A 5945-nucleotide genomic window follows, 5' to 3' on the forward strand; every position below is an offset into this window, starting at 1 on the left:
TCTTGAACACCTGGTCTCCAGTGATCCTCCCACCTTGGCCCCCTGAGTAGCTAGGACTACATGTATGAGTCATGCCTGGCTAATGAAAAAATAATGATAATAATAAGAGATGGGGTCTCACTATCACAGGGTAAATCCCAAAATTGGGGTTCAGCCTGGGAGGCCACATGGGTTCTTGGCTTCCCACAGGAATTCAAGAGTGAGCCAACAAAGCAAAATGAAAGCAAGTGTACTAAGCAAGTTAAGGAATAAAAGGGGGGTGCCGGGCACTGTGGCTCACGCCTGTAATCCCAGCACTTTGGGAGGCTGAGGCGGGCGGATCACCAGAGGTCGGGAGTTCCAGAACAGCCTGACCAACATGGAGAAACCCCATCTTGCCTAAAAATACAAAATTAGCCAGGCATGGTGGCGCATGCCTATAATCCAAGCTACTCAGGAGGCTGAGGCAGGAGAATTGCTTGAACCTGGAAGGCGGAGTTGCCGTGAGCCATGATTGCGCCATTGCACTCCAGCCTGGGCAACAAGAGCGAAACTCCATCTCAAAAAGACAAAAAAAAAAAAGAAAAAAAAAGTGGGGGCTACTCCATAGGCAGAGCAGTGGCATGGGCTGCTTGATTGAGTGTATGGGTATTCTTGTTCATATGCTAAACCAAAAGTGAATTCCTCGTGAATTTTCTGGGAAAACGGTGGCGAGTTCCCAGAACTGAGGGTTTCTCCCATTTCAGACAATATAGGGTAACTTCCAGACATTGCCATAACATTTGTAAACTGCCGTGGGGCTGTAGGAGTGAGTGTCTTCTAGCACACCAGTGTAATGGTGTGTAATCATTGGCGTACAATGAGCAGAGGGGATGACTGGAGGTTGCTTTCATCGCATCTTGGTTCTGGTAGGTTTGGGCTGCTGCTTTACTACATGTCATTTTATCAGTGGGGTCTCTGTGACCTGTACCTTGCAAACCAGTCCTGAAGAACTCTTATCTCATCACTATGTTGCCCAGGCTGGTCTCAAACTCCTGGTTTCAAGTGATCCTCTCGCTTCAGCCTCCCAAAATGCTGAGCTTACAGGTTTGAGACACTGAGCCAGGCCCTGTTTATTCTTGAATTGTTTCCAGTGAATACATCTCATCATTCCCCCTCCCCCACAAAAAAAGATGGCAAGTTTTTATAAAAAGAGAAAAATCATTCTTAGTATTTCTTTAATACCCTCTACATTGACCACACTGGTGCCAAAAATATTAGTTTGTTAGTGAAAATTCACCTTGAGTTACTAAATCTCTAACTTTCCCATAACTACCATGTCTGTCTCTTGTGGATCTGTTTGCCTAATATTAAAATGACCCATTCTTCCCCACTTTTACGAAAATAGCATTAATTCCCCTTTCACTATTCACACTTCCTTCATCGTCACAGTTTGACCAGCGGTCCAGGGTTTGTGATCTCAAGTGTGGCCATACATACCTATTTCACTTAAGACTCTGGATAGAGCATAAAAGCAGAAGTAACTGTTTCCCACTTCATATAATAGGGAATTCCATCTCTAAAATTATGACATTTGATCTTTCAGTGGGTTTTTGTGGTTTTTACTATGGCTGTGGTTAGATTCCATTTTGAACACTTTTCCAGTGGTTCCACTTGAATACAAGCTTTGAGTCACATAGGAGAGGTGACATGATATAGTGTAAAGCCAGAAAGACCACGATTTGGATCTCAGCTCAACTGATAGGGGTCCCTAGCAAGATACTTCACCTCTCTGAGCCTCAGTTTCCTCATCTGTGCAATGGGAATCATAACACCTGCCTCTCAGTGTTGTTAAGATTAAATATGTGGGCCGGGCGCAGTGGCTCAAGCCTGTAATCCCAGCACTTTGGGAGGCTGAGGAGGGCAGACCACCTGAGGCCAGGAGCTCGAGACCAACATGGCGAAACCCTGTCTCTACTAAAAATACAAAGATTAGCCAGGCGTGCTGTCGCAAGCCTGTAATCCCAGAAACTCAGGAGGCTGAGACAGGAGAATCGCTTGGACCCAGGAGGCGGAGGTTGCAGTGAGCCAAGATCGCACCACTGCACTCTAGCCTGGGTAACAGAGTGAAACTCTGTCTCAAAAAGAAAAAAAAAAAAAAGATTACATATGTGTACAGTACCTGTACCATGTCAGGTGGTCAGTAAACATTTGTTCAACTAACAACAACTGATAAGGAGAGTAAAGAAGTATCAGAACACCCACGTAGTTATCCCAAAGGGCAGGAAGAGTGCTAGGTAATGGATACAGAATTGCTTTTAGAGTCAAATTACACGGGCAAAGATCAGCCCCTCCTTCAATTAAAGAGCCAGGGGCAGGGCTTAATAAGGAAGTGGTTCTCCTTTAAGCCTCTTTTCAGCCTGAGTCCTAACCCTGAAGAAGCTACAGCCTGGAGCGCTAAACTTCATGAAGCTTTCCAAACGAGAAGCCGAGAAGACCTGTTGAAAGTTTCCTCTTGAGTTTCGTGGAGAGAATCTCAGGTCTAGAAATATCCTTACTGCCACCTGACCTGAAGCCGAAGAAATCACTGACAGCTTCCAGACCAGGTAACACCAGGAGGCACCAGTCTTCATTCTCAGCCATCGCAGGAGGACACAGCCCGGTCTTTAGCCGTTTGCCAAATGAGGCGGTCTAATTTGGGGAGCTCTTTACTGGGTTTATGACAAAGTTCTTATCATGCAAGTCTCCAGACACAAAATGACATTGAGAATCTAGTTTATCGGGGTTTCCAGGAAACAGAAAGAAAGGTTATTAGGTTTCTCTTTCATTTCTCCTTTATTAGAAAGAGTTTGGGACGACATTCAGTTAAGACCACATTACTGCTTGAGGCATGTGACGTTACTCAGTCCTCCCTGCTTATGTATCTGGGGAGGTATGCAATGACATGACAGCCTTTCCGTGGCCAGGGACACCATTGCCCAAGCTGGAGACCATGGGGATGCGGGGACTGGAGCCAGCGTGGGAATTCCTGGTTTGAGATCGGAGTCCTGAGTACCTTGTGGGAACTTGGGCACTCATCCGCAGGAGGTCTAGACCCCCAGAGAATTCCTTGAGTCTAAGGCACAGGTAAATGGAAGACTCTTCTCTCTCCCCTCCAGAAAGCTCCCTCCTCCCTGAGCTCCCTGCCCCATTCTTTCCACAATCAGAGCCTTGGACCTTCTGTTTGGTGAGTATGACCTGAGGCTCTGTCTAGCGTTCAGCTTCTGTTGTGGGAAGTTAAGGCACTTTCTCTCACTCCTCATTTCACCTTTAGTATTAAAGAACAGTACGGCCCGGGCACGGTGGCTCACACCTGTAATCCCAGCACTTTGGGAGGCTGAGGCAGGCGGATCACGAGGTCAGGAGATCGAGACCATCCTGGCTAACACGGTGAAACCCCGTCTCTACTAAAAATACAAAAAATTAGCCGGGCGAGGTGGCAGGCGCCTGTAGTCCCAGCTACTTGGGAGGCTGAGGCAGAAGAATGGCATGAACCCGGGAGGCTGAGGCAGGAGAATGGCGTGAACCCGGGAGGCAGAGCTTGCAGTGAGCTGAGATCCGGCCACTGCACTCCAGCCTGGGCGACAGAGCGAGACTCCATCTCAAAAAAAAAAAGAACAGTCCAGGCAGAAGGACGAAGACCCTGAGAGGTCTGAAGTGAGGGGGAGAGGAGAAGGGCAGAAGGGGAGGCTCCAGACAACAGAACCCAAGCTGAGCTTAGGATGTGCTGTGGGAGGCTCCAGGGGGGTGAGTGTCAGCGCCTACCAGATCCACTCAGGCCTCAACTGTGTGTCCTGAGCACATGAAGTCAGCTCTTCTGCTGGGACGCCGCCAAGGGGTTCTCCACACCCCTCACCACTGGGACAGGCAGAGGCACAGCGAACCAGGTGTCCAGCGTAACTGGGGCACTAGGTGGTGGCCGCCTCTGTATGTGGAAACACGAGGTGCTTGCTATGGTTTCCTCTGTGTGCTCATCCATTAGCTGCCACCCACTGGGAGGGAAGTGAAATCTGACCTCAACAAGTGAGTCCACAGAGGGAGAACCCTGCGACAGTGCATCTGCCAATACCTGGAATGTAGGTGCTTGTTGCAGTGTGGCCTTCTCAGCCGGCCTCTCAGCACATCCGGCCAGGCAGCCAGTGTTCCTAAAGGACACGCTGGTACCAGACGTGGAGGACCCTGGCCACCTTGGGGAGGGAAAGAGGCCAAGAAAAGAACCTCTGTAGCCTTGCTTCTGAGAGTGCAGGTTTGTTATAGATAAGGAGCAGGAAGGTAAACAGGGCAGTGAGGCAGGGTTGTGTGCTCTGCGGCCCTGAATTAGAATAAGCCTTACGGGTTTCACTCAGGAATAGAAATCTCCCCTCCAGGTTCTGAACCAGCACTCAGGGGCCCTACCCAGGGCTTCTATCACCATAAGCATAAAACTTATGGTTTACATTTCCATAAACCCCAAAGTTGGGCTTCTTGGAAAGTGCAATTTCTGTAGGAACAGCTGAAACCAGAAGGGATCTAACCTGTGATAATACTGGATCGCTGCTGCTTGAAAGTAAGACTTAGCTGTAAACTGAACGATCAAGTAATTTATAACGAGAATTAGAAGAAACAAGAACTCCATGTTTGTTTTGTTTTTTAAGAGAGTGTCTTCCTCTGCCACCCAGGCTGGAGTACACTGGGTGTACAGTCCAGGCAGAAGGCACGAAGACCCTGAGAGGTCTGAAGTGAGGGGGAGAGGAGAAGGGCAGAAGGGGAGGCTCCAGACAACAGATCATATGGCACGATCACAGCTCACTGCAGCCTCCGGCTCCCAGGCTCAAGTGATTCTCTCTGCTCAGCCTCCCAAGTGGCGGGGACCATAGTTGCACACCACCACGCCCAGCTAATTTTTTTCATTTTTTGTAGAGACAGAGCCAAGGCTGGTCTTGAACTCCTGGGCTTAAGGGATCCTGCCCCTGGGCCTCCCAAAGTGCTGGGATTACAGGCATGAGCCACTGGGTCTGGCATCTGCATTTGTTAAATACATTTAAACCCTCTTAACCCTTTTGTCTCCATTTGTTCTCTTTTGCTCCCTCCTCTCCAGGCTATGGCAGTGGCCCCCGCCCTCCCTGCGCTGTAGGGTAGCCTCCTTCTGGGGCTGGCTCCTAAGCACTGTTCTTTCTGCCTCTCTCTCATCCTCTTTCATCCTTAGCTTTGCCTGTCGGCCGGGCCAAGTCACAGCCTTTCTAGCCTGTAAGACAACAAAAATCTCACATTTTACGAAATGGAAGGACTAAGTACTCCATCTTGACCTCAGTGGTTTCCCCCGATTTCTGATGTTGCTGCTGAAACAGCATTAGCAAACTTGTTTCTTAAAGAAGCCCTCTCTCCGATGACAACACTCCTCTCACACACACGCACATACAGGCGCGCGCGCACACACACACATACAATTTTAAAGCCCTCGTATTACATTCAAAAGGTCTGGATTGTTTCTAACGTACATGGAGATTTCTTCAGGAGCACAGTGTTACTGGCTTGACGAGGGGGCACAGCCTCCTACCCAAGGACACAGTTCCTGGAGGACCAGGGTGCACATCTTTCCTACAGTACCCTGAGCCGCTCAGTCCAAAAGGAAGCCTTGAATCAAAAGCCTCATGAATCGTCTCCTGAGAAATTCCATGTCCGGTCTCTTGATAGACTCCGCCTTTTCCCCCACCAAGTCTGCCGTACCTAATTCTGACCACAGACCTTGCCAGAGCCTCACCCGGCTTGGTGACCCGCTTTGCCTGCTTGCACACACCTCAGGTCTCAGTGTATCTCAGCAACAGCTTCCACTCCTAGGCGGGCCAGAGTTAGCAAGCAAAAAGGCAAGACAGCCAGTTACGTTTGAATGTCAGATAAACAACAAATATGAGTGTTTTTTAGCATATAATATTTATTGGGGACATATACTAATATTTTTTTTTTTTTTT

General features: G+C 48.7%; 1 protein-coding gene across 2 annotated transcripts in view; it reads left to right on the forward strand.

Annotated features, from left to right (window-relative positions):
- Positions 1-2367: 2367 nt before the first annotated feature.
- The window catches only part of BCL2L14 (BCL2-like 14 (apoptosis facilitator)), a 36107-nt gene continuing 32529 nt past the window's right edge, over positions 2368-5945 (forward strand). Inside the window, exon 1 of one of the 2 annotated variants that reach the window (XM_011953787.1) lies at positions 2368-2564. The gene's annotated coding sequence lies outside the window, so the exon portion shown is untranslated. Of the gene's footprint in view, positions 2565-2896; positions 3085-5945 lie in introns of those variants that run through there. The other variant, XM_011953794.1, reaches the window with a different exon arrangement.

The sequence above is a fragment of the Colobus angolensis genome, unplaced genomic scaffold, assembly GCF_000951035.1.
Source record: "Colobus angolensis palliatus isolate OR3802 unplaced genomic scaffold, Cang.pa_1.0 Scaffold11, whole genome shotgun sequence".
NCBI lineage: Eukaryota > Metazoa > Chordata > Mammalia > Primates > Cercopithecidae > Colobus > Colobus angolensis.